Here is an 18717-nt window from a genome sequence, read left to right as displayed (position 1 = left end):
TGGCCACTGGTCCCTGTATTGGGAATTGATTTGCACCCTATCAACCAATTAAATAAATGTCATTGAGAATTTGGTCTAATTTCACTAGACACACCAAGCCATAGTTACTGACTGGACCATGTTCTAGATAGATTCAAGAAACCATATTCTTTACAATGTACCATTCTTATAAGGGTCATAATGCCACTGTTAAGCACCTGGGGGATCCAATGAGAACCATTACCCGTTAATGGAGAAAATGTGAATAGTGGTGAACCTTCCCTAGGTTCTGAAACCCGAGTACCGGGCTCAGGACAGCCCTGTCTTGAATGGATCGGAGGTGCACATGCTTGACCTTAATTTCATTCATTGTCTATGGCACTGTCAGAAATATCAGTATTGGGAGTTGTGGATTTCATGACAGTTACGGGTTTCAGACTGTTTCCATAACTCACGTAGACTTTTGACTCAATGTTTTCTTTTTTTGATGGATTACCAGATTACAGCGCAAAGGGAACCTGACTTAACTTATCTTGTGGATAAATCCTGGAGCTCTATCTCCCAGTCCAATGGGTGCACCTAAAAGCCAATCTGCTACTTAACACTTTATTTCCACTTGCTCCTTTTACTTGAATCTTTCTGTATATAAATAATCACAGATCACAGAAAGTCACTAATGTTGGGATCTGTCAGGTATGGTAATAGGCTAAAAGCTTGAAAAAGAACAACTGTGTTCGAAATGCGTTGCTTGCTGACCATCCTCTTTACAACTTTTTAATTGATCAATGAGCTGGCTTTACCCTTTTTATGTTTTAGCATGAGCAAAATACATACAATGTAAAACAATGTGAAAGATGATCACAATGGATATAATTTGCAATCACATACCCTGTAATCCAGCAGAAAAAAAACAGGTATTATGCCATCTAATTGGCATGAGACACTGAAAAAGTAAGCAGGGTATTACCTATTGGTGGCTCCGGTGTATAAAGGGACTCCTGAGAGTGTGTGCTTCTGCCCTGATGCACGTTTCAGACAAGCCTTCATCAGGGTGCAGGACTATGTGAGGTATGAGGGGGTTTAACCCCTTTCCAAAATCGGGCGTAATAGTATGCCAATATCAGACTCCCTCCCTTTGATGTGCACTCCAGCAATGAGCCCACATCTTTCCTGAGTCATGTCAGCTGTTTTAAAGCTGCGGGTGGAATCGTGATCTACCCAAAGCTATTAACCAGCTAAATGCCGCTGTTAAAGCACACTGATGACCCGCATCACGTGATCGCGGGTCACTGGTGTGTTGGTTGGCATGACAACTGGAGGTCTCCTGGAGACCTCTATGGTTGTCAGTGCTGAAGTGCTGTGAGTGCCATCCAGTGGTCAGTGCTCTCAGCAAGTCAGCAATTTGCTACATAGAGGTGATCTGACCATTGCCTCTATGTAGCAAAGTCAATCAGGTTGTGGCAGCTTCTAGTTTTCCATGGAGACTATTAAAGCATGCCAAAAGTAAAAAGAAAATATTTTTAAAAAGGTAAAAAAAATAAAAAAATACAAAACTTCAAATCACCCCCCTTTTTGCCCCAATCAAAATAAAACAATAATAATAAAATCAAACATACACGTATTTGATATTGCCATGTTCAGAATCGCCCCATCTATCAATAAAAAAAGGATTAACCTGATCACTAAACGGCGTAGTGAGAAAAAAAGTCAAAACGCCAGAATTACATTTTTTGGTTGCAGCGACATTGCATTAAAATGCAATAACGGGCGATCAAGAGATTATATCTTCACCAAAATGGTATCAATAAAAATGTCAGCTAACCATGCAAAAAATAAGCCCTCACCCCACCTGAGATCACGAAAAATGGAGACGCTACAGTATCGGAAAATGGCACTTTGTTTTTGTTTTTTTAGCAAAGTTTGGATTTTTTTTTTCACCACTTGGATAAAAAAGAACCTAGACATGTTTGGTGTCTATGAACTTGTAATGACCTGGAGAATCATAATGACAGGTCAGTTTTAGCATTTGATGAACCTAGTAAAAAAAGCCAAACAAAAAACAAGTGTAGTATTGCAACTTTTATTTGCAATTTCACCGCACTTGGAATTTTTTTCCCATTTTCAAGTACTCAACATGGTAAAACCAATTGTGTCATTCAAAAGTACAACTCGTCCCGCAAAAAACAAGCCCTCCCATGGCCATATTGACGGAAAAATAAAAAAGTTATGGCTTTGGGAAGGAGGGGAGCGAAAAACGAAAACGCAAAACCGAAAAAAGCTCTGGGGATAAGGAGTTAAAAAGAGGACCCGAGCCAATGGTGTGACACCACAGACCAGAAGGGACGCATGTGCTGCCGTGGCAAATGCGATGCCGGCGTCCATGTCATGTGACGAGTGACGTCAGGATCACATGATTGCTCACGTGATCTGACATCAGTTGTCTCATAAAGACACAGAAAGCCGGCGGGGATAGCGGCAAATGGCTGGTTATACAGTGGGGCAAAAAAGTATTTAGTCAGTCAGCAATAGTGCAAGTTCCACCACTTAAAAAGATGAGAGGCGTCTGTAATTTACATCATAGGTAGACCTCAACTATGGGAGACAAACTGAGAAAAAAAAATCCAGAAAATCACATTGTCTGGTTTTTTTTCATTTTATTTGCATATTATGGTGGAAAATAAGTATTTGGTCAGAAACAAGCAATCAAGATTTCTGGCTCTCACAGACCTGTAACTTCTTCTTTAAGAGTCTCCTCTTTCCTCCACTCATTACCTGTAGTAATGGCACCTGTTTAAACTTGTTATCAGTATAAAAAGACACCTGTGCACACCCTCAAACAGTCTGACTCCAAACTCCACTATGGTGAAGACCAAAGAGCTGTCAAAGGACACCAGAAACAAAATTGTAGCCCTGCACCAGGCTGGGAAGACTGAATCTGCAATAGCCAACCAGCTTGTAGTGAAGAAATCAACTGTGGGAGCAATAATTAGAAAATGGAAGACATACAAGACCACTGATAATCTCCCTCGATCTGGTGCTCCATGCAAAATCCCACCCCGTGGGGTCAGAATGATCACAAGAACGGTGAGCAAAAATCCCAGAACCACGCGGGGGGACCTAGTGAATGAACTGCAGAGAGCTGGGACCAATGTAACAAGGCCTACCATAAGTAACACACTACGCCACCATGGACTCAGATCCTGCAGTGCCAGACGTGTCCCACTGCTTAAGCCTGTACTTGTCCGGGCCCGTCTGAAGTTTGCTAGAGAGCATTTGGATGATCCAGAGGAGTTTTGAGAGAATGTCCTATGGTCTGATGAAACCAAACTGGAACTGTTTGGTAGAAACACAACTTGTCGTGTTTGGAGGAAAAAGAATACTGAGTTGCATCCATCAAACACCATACCTACTGTAAAGCATGGTGGTGGAAACATCATGCTTTGGGGCTGTTTCTCTGCCAAGGGGCCAGGACGACTGATCCGGGTACATGAAAGAATGAATGGGGCCATGTATCGTGAGATTTTGAGTGCAAACCTCCTTCCATCAGCAAGGGCATTGAAGATGAAACGTGGCTGGGTCTTTCAACATGACAATGATCCAAAGCACACCGCCAGGGCAACGAAGGAGTGGCTTCATAAGAAGCATTTCAAGGTCCTAGAGTGGCCTAGCCAGTCTCCAGATCTCAACCCTATAGAAAACCTTTGGAGGGAGTTGAAAGTCCGTGTTGCCAAGCGAAAAGCCAAAAACATCACTGCTCTAGAGGAGATCTGCATGGAGGAATGGGCTAACATACCAACAACAGTGTGTGGCAACCTTGTGAAGACTTACAGAAAACGTTTGACCTCTGTCATTGCCAACAAAGGATATATCACAAAGTATTGAGATGAAATTTTGTTTCTGACCAAATACTTATTTTCCACCATAATATGCAAATAAAATGAAAAAAAAACAGACAATGTGATTTTCTGGATTTTTTTTTCTCAGTTTGTCTCCCATAGTTGAGGTCTACCTATGATGTAAATTACAGACACCTCTCATCTTTTTAAGTGGTGGAACTTGCACTATTGCTGACTGACTAAATACTTTTTTGCCCCACTGTATATATACACACAAGTTTATAATGTATACCCTAGGTAATGTAAGCCATAATAAGGGTACTGAGCTTGAACAAACTACGATAGGTTTACAATGAAAGAACAATTATAATGCTTAGGAGCCAATAAGCATGAAGGGAATAATTATATAATACACATCATGTACATAAACAAAAATAAAACATAATAATTATAGCAACACATTATACAAGGAAAGTAAATGCAAAGAAAAATAAAGGAATACAATATAAGGCAAATATGCAAAACATCTTACAGAAGAAAATAATAAAGAAAGGAAAAAATTGATCAACAATACATGCATAAATTATGCCTAGTTGACACAACGATCCATGCAACTTGCTTCCATTAAAAGAGATGCAAAAAATAGTATTATACACTGTGAAGTAATCTAATTGTATGCCTTTCTGCCATAACAGCTAGCATTGTAGTTATATCTTTCTATGTGTTTGAATTTTCCTTCTCTGGTCACTTGTTTTATATATGACTGCACAAGCGCATTAGTTATTATGTTGATATATACACAGGGTTTTTATGGTGTATTTACATTCATTACATAATAGTTCCTATTGTATTTCCATTATAGTTCAATTTGGTCTTTTACCAACACACACGCTATGTACTGCCAATATATCTACCTTTTTGCATGTACAGTCGGCAGTATGATCATGGATCGTTGTGTCAACTAGGCATAATTTAGGCATGTATTATTAATCAATTTTTTCCTTTTTTTTTAAATTATTTTCCTTTGTAATAATGCTTCGCATATTTGGCATATTTTGTATTCCTTTATTTTTCTTTGCATTTACTTTCCTGGTATAATGTGTTGCTATAATTATGTTTTTATTTTTGTTTATGTGCATGATCTGTATTGTATAATTATTTTCTTCATGATTATAGACTTTTGGCTCCTTATAATTGTTCTTTCATGGTAAGCCTATTCTTGTTACAGGCTCAGTGCTATTTATTATGATTTACATTATCTAGGGTATACATGATAAACGTGAATATATATACTGCTCAAAGAAATAAAGTGAACATGAACAGCCTGTTGCAAATGGAATAGTGTTCCCCTTATTTTTTTGAGCAGTATATATATATATATATATACAGCCATTCACTGCTGACCTGAACGCATGCGCGCCCTGTCCCTGTTAACCTCCCTAGCTTTCTGTGTCTTTATATGACACCTGATGTCAGTGCTCGTGAGTAGTCATATGATCCACTCCTGACGTCACTCGTCACATGACACGGACACCGGCTGACGTCGCAGTTTCCATGGCAGCAAATGCATCACTTCCGGCCCGCGGTGTCACACCATTGGCTTGGGTCAACTTTTTAAACCCCTTCATACCTCACATAGTCCTGCCACCTGATTAGGCTGGTCTGAAACGTGCGTCGGGGTGTATGTACATGCTCTCAGGAGCCCTTTTATACACCAATGCCACCATTAGGTAGTACACTGCTTACTTTTGCAATGTCTCATTGCTTAATATAATTACTAATGCCAATTAGATGACTTAACAGCTGTTTTTCCTGCTGGGTTACAGGTTATGTGATTGCGAATTATATCTATTACCATCATCTTTCACGTTGTTATACATTGTATGTATCTCGTTCACGCTCCGGTGCTGTGTGTCCTTGTCTTTCTACCATCACATGTTAGTATTACCCTTTTCCCCACCCAGATTTTTTTTCTATCAATAAAAACATTTTGTATTTTTTCACTATCTGGGACTGGTGATCGTCGTTTTTTCTGTTTTCCACCTATCTGTGGAAAGAGAATCACCTGACTTCTCATCTACATGGTTAGGCCTCATTCAGACATCCCTGATTTTTCACATACCCTAAAAACGTTTCATCGAGTTTCATCAACTTTTCTTCAGTTTTTACCATCAATGTTTCATCAGTGATTTTGACATATGAAAAAGTTAATAAATGTCAAAACTTCCCCCATTCATTGCAATGTTAATTACATACAGCACACAGATTGCACACCGATTCTATTTGTGTGCTGGCTATGATTTTTCATGGAACCATAAACTTGTATAGATAAATTTAATCTGTGACTGCAATTAAAAACGGGCATATTTTCATTTTTTGTCAGAAACACAGTCTGCAAAAACTACGTACATGTGAATAGCATCATAAACCTTAAAGGTCACATGTATTTGTGAAAAGCACGGATAGAACACATATGTGAAAAACTGATGCCTGAATGAGACCTTAGGTGGCTGATGACTATGGCTAAAGTTTTGATAGGTGGTTATGCAGGTGGTGACATCTTCATTGTTTGTGTAAATGATGCGAACAATGGTCTTTTTTTCTCTAACTATTTTTACGACTTTTTATTTGCACATTTTTCAAAATGCGGCAAAAATTGCTCAATTTCTCATGTGCATAAAATCACTCCAGGGGGGAGAAGGAATATATTTGTGGCAAATTTTGTTATTTTCTGAAAAGTTGCACATGATTAATCAGGCAAAAAACAACCGTAATCTACGGCCATAATTGCAAACTAAACACAACATATAAAATAGACTTCAAAGAAGGCGCAAATGTAAACTTTGAATTTGCTGCAAACAAAAAAGGGTAAAAAATACCAAAAACTCAACAAAATGAATAAACAGGTGCAAATGCAATAAACAGGTGCAAATGCAATAATGAATCGGGTGTACTTAGACTTCCAAGCGTCAAAGCTTCTGAAGTATCTCATAGTTGTATGTAAAAAGTTATCTGTTAATTACAGATATTCTTTTACAGTTTTTGTTTAATTTGGACTACCATATATTTTTCTTTTCATTTTTGGATTTATTACAGAATGAGAATACCTAACGTTTAGAAATCATTCATGGGTAACTGAACTAAGGCATGTTATGTACAGCACGTATAATGCAATTTGATAGTTGCTCCATGAAATCCTGGAAAAAAAATATTAATTACTAAATAAATATAATACAAAAACCACACTCGTTTTACAGAAATGAAGAATACATTGTGTTCTTTTTCATTTTGTCCTGCGGGCAATGAAGGTTGTGGTTACTATGGAAGAATCATTAGTTTAGACAACAGACACTTGAGGATAAGCTTGACTGTTCGGAGCGAGGCGTGCCTGTCTGGAGGCTACGTTACCATACAATAATCCTCAAGGTAAATATCACAGAAAGAACACTTTTGTTCCTGATCACAAAATGCAGGAGATGAATAAAGACTAAACCAAACCCTGTAACCGCACTGCAAATAAAAAGATGACATTTAAATTTTCAATTAAAATTTTCAGACAGTATCAGTTTTTTTATGGCTAATTTGAAATGCACAATTTAGACAAAGTACGGTAATTCTAATTTCTCCCTGCTTAATTATTTGACCCCACTTGGAATTTTAACCTGTTTGTAAACTAAATGGTGTAAGTCAAAACTACAACTTGTATTACAAAGAAAAAAGTCCTTGTGTGGCTTAGCAGATGGAAAATTTAAAAAAGTACTGGCTCCTGGAAGAAGGGGAAGAAAAGACAAAAGCACAAAATTGGAAAATCGTCTGATCATCGAGGGGTTATTGGAGAGTGGTATGCCTATTTTAACTGTATCATCCATAGGGACTAAGTCCTCACTTAACTTCCATTTCATGTTCATACCATCCACATTCCCCAAGACTATGATTCATCAATGCAATTTTGCCAAAATTCTTAAGTAAATTGCTTTGAAAGGTTGAAAAATGTTAGTGCAATTCGTAAAATTGCAACCTTTGGCTGACACAGCCTGGTGTCAGCAACGTTTTTTAAAAAAAATATGTAAAAAAAAATTGAAAAATAATAAAAAATAATTTTAAAAAATCCCCTAAAAAATACACATTTGTATGTAAAAAAAACTAAAATACACTAAAAATACACATGTTCGGTATCGCCACGTCCGTAAAAATCCCATCTATAAAATTGTCACCCTAGTTAACCCCTTCAGTGAACGCCGTAAAAAAAAAAACAAAAAAGTAGCAAATTATACTTTTTCCAAGCGGTATCATCATACCACTTGGAAAAAGTGCAATAACAGGCAATCTAAAAGACGGATTTAAAAAAAACATGGCACCGCTGAAAACGTCATCTTGTCCCGCAGATAGCGAGCTACCATACAGCCCCATCAGTAGAAGAATAAAAAAGTTATAGCTCGCAGAATAAAGTGATACAAAAATAATTATTTTTTTCAATAAAAGTTTCCATTGTGTAAAAAACTCCAAAACATAAAAAATGATATAAATGAGGTATAGCTGTAATCGTAGTGTCCCAAAGAATAAAGCTGCCTTACCAATTTTACCACATGCGGAACGGAGGGAAAAAAACATTCCTGAATTGCTGGTTTTTCTTCATTCTGCCTCAACAAAAATCGGAATAGAAAGCGATTAAAAAACGTTATATGCCTGAAAATGATACCAATAAAAACGTCAGCTTGTCCCACAAAAATCAAGCCTGCACATGACTCTGTCAGCCAAAATATGGAAAACTTATAGCTCATTAAAGATCATTTTTGTGGAAAAAAATATGATTTTTTTAATTTTCACAGCTCTGCGTTATAAACTTCTGGGGCTCTGCAAACGCAACATGACACCCGCAGAACATTCCATCAAGGTCTGCATTCCAAAACGGGTGCTCCTTCCCTTCTGAGCTCTGCCATGCGTCCAAACAGTGGATCCACCCCACATATGGGGTATGAGAGTACTCAGGACAAATAGCACAAGAACTGTTGGGGTCTTATTTCTCCTGTTACCCTTGTGAAAATAAAAATTTGGGGGCAAAAAGATCATTTTTGTGGAAAAAATATGATTTTTTTACTTTCACGGCTCTACGTTATAAACTTCTGTGAAGCACTTGGGGTTCAAAGTGCTCAACACACATTTAGAGAAGTTCCTTTGAGGGTCTAGATTCCAAAATGGGGTCACTTATGGGGGGTTTCCACTGTTTAGGTACATCAGGGGCACTCCAAACGCAACATGGCATCCACTCTCGATTCCAGCCAATTTGACGTTCAAAATCTCAAATGATGCTCCTTCCCTTCTGAGCACTGATGTGCGCCTAAAGATTGGTATTCCTCCACACATGGGGTATCAGTGTTCTCAGGAGAAAATGCACAACACATATTGTGGTTCATTTTCTCCTGATACCCTTGACAAAATAAAAAAAATTGTGTCCAAACAAAAATTTTGGGGGAAAAAAGTCAAATGCTCATTTTTTCCTTCCACATTTCTTCAATTCTTGTGAAGTACCTAAAGGGTTAATAAACTTTTGAATGTGGTTTTGAACACCTTGAGGGGTGCAGTTTTTAGAATGGTGTCACTTTTGGGTATTTTCTGTTATATTGATCCCCCAAACTCACTTCAAATGTGAGGTGGTCCCTTAAAAAAATGGTTTTGTAAATTTTGTTGGAAAAATGAGAAATCGTTGGTCAAATTTTAACCCTTATAACTTCCTAACAAAAAAAAATTTTGGTTCCAAAATTGTGCTGATGTAAAGTAGATATGTGGGAAATGTTATTTATTAGCTATTTTTGTGACATATCTCTCTGATTTAAGGGCATGAAAATTAAGTTTGAAAATTGCAAAATTTTAAAAATTTTCGCCATATTTCCATTTCCTTCATAAGTAAACACAAGTCCTATCGAAGAAATTTTACCACTAACATGAAGTACAATATGTCATGAAAAAACAGTGTCAGAATCAGCGGGATCCGTTGAAGCGTTCCAGAGTTTTAACCACATAAAGTGACAGTGGTCCGATTTCAAAATTAAGGCCTGGTCCTTAACCTACAAAATGGCTTGGTACTTAAGGGGTTAAAAAAAATTCTGGAAAATGACAGTATAAATGATGTCCCAAAATGGTGGAAAGAAGACAAAAAAGAACAACATCAGTTAAAAGCTTTGGAAAAGCGCACAGGACATGATAAAAAAATGTTGAGAAACGAAGCTTCAGGTTTACAAAATGTCAGAAAAAAGGAGAGGATTCTAAAGTGTCTTCCACGGGAAAATGAATGTGTTTGGCTTCTTAAAAGACGTTATCCAGACCTTACGAGTTCTTTTTGGACAAAAAGAGTACTAGATGTTATTGAATAAAGCAAGGTTCTGGGGAACACATTGATTTAGCGATTCACCAAAGGCAAGATGTATTTTTTGGGACAGTACTCTTCTTCATGCTATATTAAACTCTGAGGATGCAAAACATGTACTTTATATTCATGAAGCTGAAACTGAACCTTTTTGTGCTAAATTTGACCCAAAACCAGATGTGCAAAAGGTGGGAACCAAATGAAGATATAAATTAAAATCATGTGCCCTGTACAATCTAAATTCAACTATTTAGAACTAGCTTGGCCCGTGCTAAATTTTCGCACATTGGTTGTCGGGGGCGCAGGCAATTTCAGAAAAAGCAAGCTGTCAAATGTAAATATATTTCATGAGCTGATGAACATTGGTAATACAATAAATTGTTTTGATAAGTAGAGGCCAAAAAAATGTTTTCCAGTTGAGGTGCCACCTGCAGGTCATTGTTTCTTTCTTCAGGTTTATGAAAATGAATGTTTAAACTGTATTTAGTGATAAAATCGTGAATGTGTGGCTTGCTTGGCTGTTTTCTTGCTGAAGGGAGCAAGGTTACCTTTCAAATGGTGTGTCATAGAATCATAGAATCATAGAATCGTAGAGTTGGAAGGGACCTCCTGGGCCATCTGGTCCAACCCCCTGCTCAAAGCAGGATTCGCTAAATCATCCCAGTTAGATGTCATGTGTGTGTGGGGCGAAGTAATCCCTGAAAAAGCAGTGCATCTTTACAAATGTGTTGGTAGTGTGCTGTGGGGTACTTTGGTGCCACCTGTAGGTCATTTTTCCTTACTGCAGGTGTATGAAAATTAATGTTTAAACTGTATTTAGTGATCAAATCATGGATGTGTGGTTTGTTTGGCTATTTTATTGCTGAAGGGGGAAAGTTTACCTTTCAAATGGTGTATCATTTGTGGGTGCAGTATGAACAGGGATACAAAGGAATCACCAAAAAACAGTGTTTAAAATAATAGAACAGATTTTCTAAAACTTTCTGTACATATCCAGTAGTGCTTAGCGAATCGATCATCTCCGGAAATTTCATTTGAAATTGAACATTCTGAGATTTGCAAAACAAAAATCCCAAACTTGCCAGGCACCATTTCCCACACTGCTGAAGCATCAGAGAGTGTATTACATTGCCGTGCAGGCTTAGCCATAATGTCCAGCAGCTATGCTATCTAGCGGATTATCATACCTTGTACAGTGGTGGTCAGTGCCGGGGCCATCAAAGATCAGCGTTTTGTACGGCAGAGTCGCTTTCTATCTCCAGAGTTACCACGTATGTTTCTCTCTTCTGTAGAGTGTAAGCTCCTATGCTCAGCGGGGTCTTCATTCTCCTGTACAATATAACCTCTTATGGCCAGAGTGGTCATCACTCGTTCTCCGCTCCACCATGTGATTTCCATTATTAAGGTTTGTGCAAATTTAATAACCGAAAATCAAAATTTTGGGGAAAATTCATCAAATTAGAATTTTCAAAGATCTGCTCATCTCTATGGTTTAGTCATTTCCAGCATTTCTCCAATGCTCACCAGTCAGGCCATGATGAATGAGGTCTATGGCAATATTGAAGATTTATACTAATGTTTTTCGTTTGTCTTTTGAACCTGATATGACATAAAAGTAAAATCACAAACATTTTTGCTCACTTCTCAATTTACGGTTTCATCATTATTATGAAAAACTCTATTATTAAAAGCTGAATAATGGAGCATTCCTATAAAACGCAGCTTTTATTGTATAATATTATTAATAAGATGATGACTCTAAATGACTTAACAAAATGTACTCTTGTAACTCATATCCTGATGAGCCACATGACATCTGAGTGCAGTCCAATTTCCACAGACTGACACAATGGAGAAGATGGAGACTTTTTTTTCTCCATCTTCTCCTTGTCCGAGAGAATCAGAACACACTGTGATCAGAATGTGATGAGCAAAATTGATCCTATTTTCTCAGATAAGAAAAAAACTGTTGGTCTGCATGTAGCCTAAAGGTCCCGTTACATTTAGTGATGCACCAGCGATCCTGACAGTGATGCGACCCGGTCAGGATCGCTGGTGCATCGCTAAATGGTCGCTAGTGAGCTGCCACACAGGAAGATCTCACCAGCGATGCAGCAGTGGTCAACGGTCGTCACTTACCTGTCACACGCAGCGAGGGTGACGTCTTCCGCCCGCATCCATGGAGTCGCTCATCGGCGCCAGCAGGAAGAAGACGGCGAGAAATCGACCAGGCCAATCTCGCGCGATCAGCAATATCCAGCGGGGAGCTGGGTCGGAGGTAAGTGTCACATGTAGCGAGATCGCTACCGCTATCGCTGTTGCGTCACAAAATCAGTGACGCTTTAGCGATATCGCTAGCGTTCTCGCTATGTGTGAAGGGAGCTTAAGTCTCATCATCAGTTCAAGCTTACAGATATTTATCATGGAGAATAAACATCTAACATCTATCTTCCCACATATTTGGCTCCTTTCCTACAGTTAAAGTGACTCTTCTTTTCTGCACTCGTTGCCTTACTTGACTTGATCTCTGTTGATTGTATCAGCTTCATGTTTATAGCCACAAAAGATATAGCTAAACACTTCAATGGACTCTACAGCAGAAAAGCTTTTAGAGAGAAGAAAGTAAAGATAGAGCTAATGCTTTTATTAATATGAAATCAGCTGTATGGAAATCTCCAACATTTTACTATTCTCTCAGCAAAAGGCAATTAGCAGAAATCATCTGTAGTTTGTGCATCTTGAATTAACACTCTCCTGACCGGTATTGTGTTGAGCCTTCACGCCCAGATAAATCTTTTGCCTTTTGGAATCCTGCATTTACAATGTTATTCTATGAGGGGAAAAAAAATGCTGTGCACATGCTGCAGAAAAATCCGCACGGAAGCGCAGTGTTTTTTTTTTCCGCACCATGTCAATTCTTTGTGTGGATTCCGCAGCGTTTTTACATTTTTACACCCATTCCATTATAGGAATCCACAGGTGTAAAAACACAGGGCAAATCCACAGGAAATCCGCAGAAAATCCACATAAAAAACACGTGGATTTTGACCTGCGGATTCTGCCAAAAGATGAAAATTCCACACAACAATCCGCAACGTGTGCACATACCCTAAGGGTTCGCTCACACTGACGTATGTTTTCTCAAGCGATAGAATGGAGACAATTATGGTAATGACACTCGACTCAAACTCTGTCATAGCTTGAGTGTCATCTGAGTGTGATCCGTCTCTCGCATGAGAGAATCGCAGCACAGGTGCAGAGAAGATGGAGAACGTATGATCCTAATATCGGAGCCACTTGCAGCATGGTGAATCGGCATGAGAAAATAATTGCATATGTGCGCTGCATTGGGCCAAGAGCAATCCAATAAAACATCACATAGCACTCAGTCGTGTAATACGGTAGTGTGAGCGAGCCCCAACGGTGATATTTTTTTTAAATTCTCTTATTATTCTAGCCCAAATTTTTTGCTCCTTTTTGTTACTGTGTGGGATGTATAGGCTTTCTCACTATTCAAAGCTGGAGCGGATATTGTATCAATTAATTTTGTAGTTATTATTTTAGGAAAAATAGTCACAACTGGGAAATAAGACTGATTTTTTTTTTTTATATTTCAGCTCTGTTGTATGGTAATTATTCAATGAATAAGATTTACCCCCAAAATTAATCCATTGATTCCCACTGTTCATAGTGGTGGAAAGTATGTGTACATTGTGCAACATATGACGGTGGGATAGTGCCAAGAACAAAGACGCTATTTTAGTTTTAACTTCTGTATGCTCCATGATGTCTATCCATATGGAGGGCTGACAAATTAATGCGCCATGATAGATAAATGGGTTAGACTGATCGAGGGTTACTGCCCGTGTACCCACATGATCATGCAGAGCTCGGCTCCTAATAAATCTGCGGGGAGCGATGAGAACAATTTCTGGAAATGAAACCTTTTGATACCTCCTTCTGTAGTAACAGCTGCATCTAAGCGGTTAGAGAAAGGAAACAGGGGGCTAAAAGTGACCTCCATAGTGGCCATCTAAGTCAACTTATTAGATGCAATGTATATGAACTTGGCACACACCCAAACGAATGTTGTTGCAAAAATTGGTGATTTTAATAAAAGGCAGTACATACATAAACGTTTCGGTCTATGACCTTCATCAATGTACTGAAAAATTAAACAAAAATAACAGAATAAAAGAAAGTATTTACAATGGAAAGACATGGGTTTTTTTACAGAGAAAATTATATAATATGCTGAGACTTCGGTCACATTATGGCACAAGATACAATGTAGTAATGAGGACACAATCACGGAGACAGGAAACCTACAGAGAGGATGCACATACCGTTAGAATGTACTGTGAGCACTTTGTGAATAGGTTTCAAGGAAAACCTGAAAAGAGGGGAAGAATGGAGCTGATAAGACAGCCATTCAAAATAGGTGAAGGTGAATATTATGAAGACTGATCATACCAATGCTGAAGGGAGGTAACTATCGCCGTCCTACTGTGAGAAAATATAGACCGCTTAGTGACTGGCAGCAATGTAAAGTCCATACTGACTACTAGTATGGACAAAAAAGGCAATCTTACCGTGCAATGCTACAGCGTGTGGATGCGGTATCCGCCGCAGATCCTATGGCGCTATGGTGTGGAGGAGGTGGCAGTGTTAAATAGCCCAAGAATATTGCTGCTTAGCCTATCAGACGCGCGCCACAGGAAGTGGGTGGGCGTGTGTATGACTGACGTCATACGGCGCTCCAGGCGCTGAGAGGAGGCGTGGGTGGGGGCGTGTCGGTCTGAGGCCCCGGAAGTGTGTCACAGCCTGTCAGGCTAGAGCGCTCTGTAGTGAGGAGGCATAGGTTACCGTGGTTACAGACGCAGCGTTAATAGCAGGAGTGCCAAGAGTGGTTGTTCAGTGATAGGTGGTGAAGATTCAACAAGAGTTCACAGTTGTGGGTTCTGTAATTGAAATAGAACATCATTAGTCCAAATATAATAGAATGACATCATGAAAATGAAAATAGAATTGGAGATGAAATACTAGCAAAATGTATACAGTAACCATAATATTGATATATCATAATAGAGACTGATGGTAAGGATACAGAACATTATGATTGGAGGAAAGCCTGTATATCATAATCTTTATTTAACCCCTTAGGTGCCAGGGTATCAAGTTCATGAATCCAGAAGGCCTCCCTTCTTTTTAAGATATTAATCCGGTTACCTCCTCTACGTGGCAAATGGATTTGCTCTATGACTTGAAATTTGAGCTGGGCAATAGAGTGACCAGCTGTGATGAAATGGAAAGGGATCGGAAGAAGCATATTCTTGCACCTGATGGTGGACTTGTGCTTTGATATGCGATCCCTAACGTGCTGTGTTGTCTCACCCACATATAAAAGGCCGCAAGGACATTTAATCAAATATATAACGAATGAGCTGTCACAAGTGTAGTATTCACGGATGTTATATTTCTTGCCTGTATGGGGGTGATAGAATATATTGCCTTTCTGTACGTTATTGCATTGCACACACTGTAAGCAAGGGAAGGTACCAAATTTGGGATTAGAAAGAAAGCGTTGATGTTTGGGGGGGCCAGGAGAGCCGATGTCGGCTTTAATTAGAATGTCACGCACATTGCGTGGTCTCCTAAAACAAGGTAGGAAGGGTTCCCTAAAAGCCTCTATCTGTGGGTGGGCTGTTGTTAAAAGATGCCAGTGACGCCTAATACTAGAATGTAAACGGTAAGCGAAAGGGTGATAGTCATGAACAAAGGCAATGCGATTCATAGCCTTTGGTTTACGGGGGGAAGGAGCATCCAAATTGTTCAAAGTGTCTGTGGGATAACCCCTCTCAAGAAATTTGGTACGCATTTCTGCCGTACGTATTTTCTGAGTCTCTGTCTCTGACACTATTCTTTGCACCCTTTTGAACTGTGACTTGGGAATTGCATCTTTCATTTTGGTAGGGTGGAAGCTCGTATAGTGAAGGAGACTATTGCGGTCAGTCGGTTTTCTGTAGAGGTCAGTAGTTAAATGGCCTGTCTCATCTTTGATGACGAGTGTGTCCAAGAAGTTAATCTGTTTAAGATGATGTGTCATGGTGAAGCTTAGACCTGGCCAGGATGTCTGTAGCATGGAGAAAAAGGAATCTAATGTATCCAAGGATCCTCCCCAGATGCAAAAAATATCGTCGATGTATCTCTTCCACACTATAGCGTGAGTGCGGAAGAGGTCATCACGATAGATAATACGGTCCTCAAAGTGAGCCACATAACAATTTGCATAAGGGGGTGCAGCATTAGAGCCCATCGCGGTCCCCCTAGTCTGCAGGTAGTGTGTGTCCTCAAAAAGAAAAAAGTTTTTAGTTAGAATGATGGACAGTAGTTCGCAACACAAATCAATTTGTTCAGGGTGGAAATTGGACATTTCCAATAACCTCCGTACAGATTGGATTCCCTCAGTATGGGGAATGGACGTATAAAGATCTTTCACATCCAGTGTGACTAAGATAGCATCTATAGGAATATGGTCGAGGGTACGGATCACGTCCAGGAAGGCTCCTGTATCCAGTAGGAATGATGGTGTTAATTTAATGAGGGGTGTTAGAATTTTTTCCAAATACTTGGAAATAGGAGAAAAGATGGATTCTGTGGATGCCACGATAGGTCTACCGGGTGGGTTAGCAAGGTTTTTGTGTATCTTAGGTAGTATATAGAAGACCGGCATGATGGGGAATTGTTTGGTTAAGTACTCGCACGTTTTGCTGTCCAGAACTCCACATAATTTATATTTAATCAAGGTAGTCTGGATGAGCCCTTTAATTTCGTTAGTGGGATCCCTGTCGAGTGGTTTGTAAATTGATATATCATTTAATTGGCGATATACTTCGCCCAGGTACATACTCTTATCTAGAATAACAATAGCTCCCCCTTTATCTGCCGGTTTAATGATAAGATCCTTGTCATCCTGTAAGCTTTTTAGGGCTTGTTGATCTAATGCAGTGAGATTGGGTGGAAAATGTAAACGTCTTTTATGGATGTCGTCTCGTAAATTCTGGAAAGTACTATCTATAAAAGAGATAAAAGTCTCCAATGCATATGAACCTGTGGGTGGCCTGAAGGTGCTTTTATTCCTGAGGCCCAAGTTATCCGAAGATATCAAAAGGGGATGAGAAGGGCCGGATGTATAATGTGTATCAGTGATGTTGGAAAAGTGCACCTTCAATCTCAATGACCTGTAAAACCTTTGTAGGTCCATGTCTAGATTAAATGTGTTATAGCTATAACTAGGGCAGAAGGAAAGGCCCTTTTGTAATACCCGGTGTTCAGCTATACTAATACTTTTTGAGGAGATATTAATTACCAGTGGGTCGTTACCTGTGAGCGAGTAATGCGACCAAGGTCCGTATTTCTGTGTATATCTCTTCCCCCTGCGGGTCCTCTTCTTTTTATCGTTCTGCGTCGTTGTCCTAAAAAATGGCTGGACGAGCCCTGTCTGTCGTGATCCGAACCAGAGGACGAGATGTCTGTAGTGGATCTGTAGTTGGACTGGGAGTTGAAGTTGCCGGAACTGTAGGATTCGCGCCATTTATAGACTCTGTTGCGTTCGTAGTCGTCCGTATCACGGGCAAATTTATTCCTTTTCCTTGTCTCAGTATCTCGCCGATGTTGTTCAATAGCCCCGTTGATCTTTGTCTTCAGATTGTTAAAGTCCTCAGTACTGATAGAAGATGAAAGCTGGGTTTCTATATTAGAGATTTCTTCTTTGCACTTGGCGATTCCTAGATGTAGATGCTCCAAAGTAAGAGTAATGAGATCAAATGAACATTTATTAATGATTTGTTCGAAACGAGAGCAGAAATCGCTAGATTCGCTGAAAAGAGTAGGACGCAGGGGAACGCGCAGTCCCCGGGGTATCCTCTGAACTTTAAGATATTCAGTGAGAGTGACACAGTGTAACTCCAGATTGGTGCACCGCCTAAGTGTCCTCTCCAAGTCACGACCTCTGGTCTCCTTGGGAGGAAGTCTGAGAAAATCACTAGGAAGAGTAGATTGTGCTATAATGTTGGATGTCTCTTCTGCATTATATGAAAATGTGAGGGATGACATCGCCCAGAAAAGGGTGTGCACAACGTAAGGGTTAACAGTATATGAACAGAAACCGTTGGCACAACCCTACAGATACCGGAATGGTGCACAAGTAGGATCCCAATCCGTGACTATCAATGTATATGAACTTGGCACACACCCAAACGAATGTTGTTGCAAAAATTGGTGATTTTAATAAAAGGCAGTACATACATAAACGTTTCGGTCTATGACCTTCATCAATGTACTGAAAAATTAAACAAAAATAACAGAATAAAAGAAAGTATTTACAATGGAAAGACATGGGTTTTTTTACAGAGAAAATTATATAATATGCTGAGACTTCGGTCACATTATGGCACAAGATACAATGTAGTAATGAGGACACAATCACGGAGACAGGAAACCTACAGAGAGGATGCACATACCGTTAGAATGTACTGT

At 39.3% G+C, this 18717-nt stretch overlaps 1 protein-coding gene across 1 annotated transcript in view; it reads left to right on the top strand.

Moving 5' to 3' along the window:
• The window catches only part of PDE1A (phosphodiesterase 1A), a 317847-nt gene that overhangs the window by 63836 nt on the left and 235294 nt on the right, over positions 1-18717 (top strand). The gene's annotated exons all lie outside the window — the stretch shown is intronic.

This window comes from Dendrobates tinctorius, unplaced genomic scaffold (genome assembly GCF_039654945.1).
Source record: "Dendrobates tinctorius isolate UK_male_01 unplaced genomic scaffold, ASM3965494v1 ptg000056l, whole genome shotgun sequence".
In the NCBI taxonomy this organism is placed as follows: Eukaryota; Metazoa; Chordata; class Amphibia; order Anura; family Dendrobatidae; genus Dendrobates; species Dendrobates tinctorius.
Note: the sequence above shows the minus strand (reverse complement) of the source record. Positions and strands in the feature narration are given on the sequence as shown.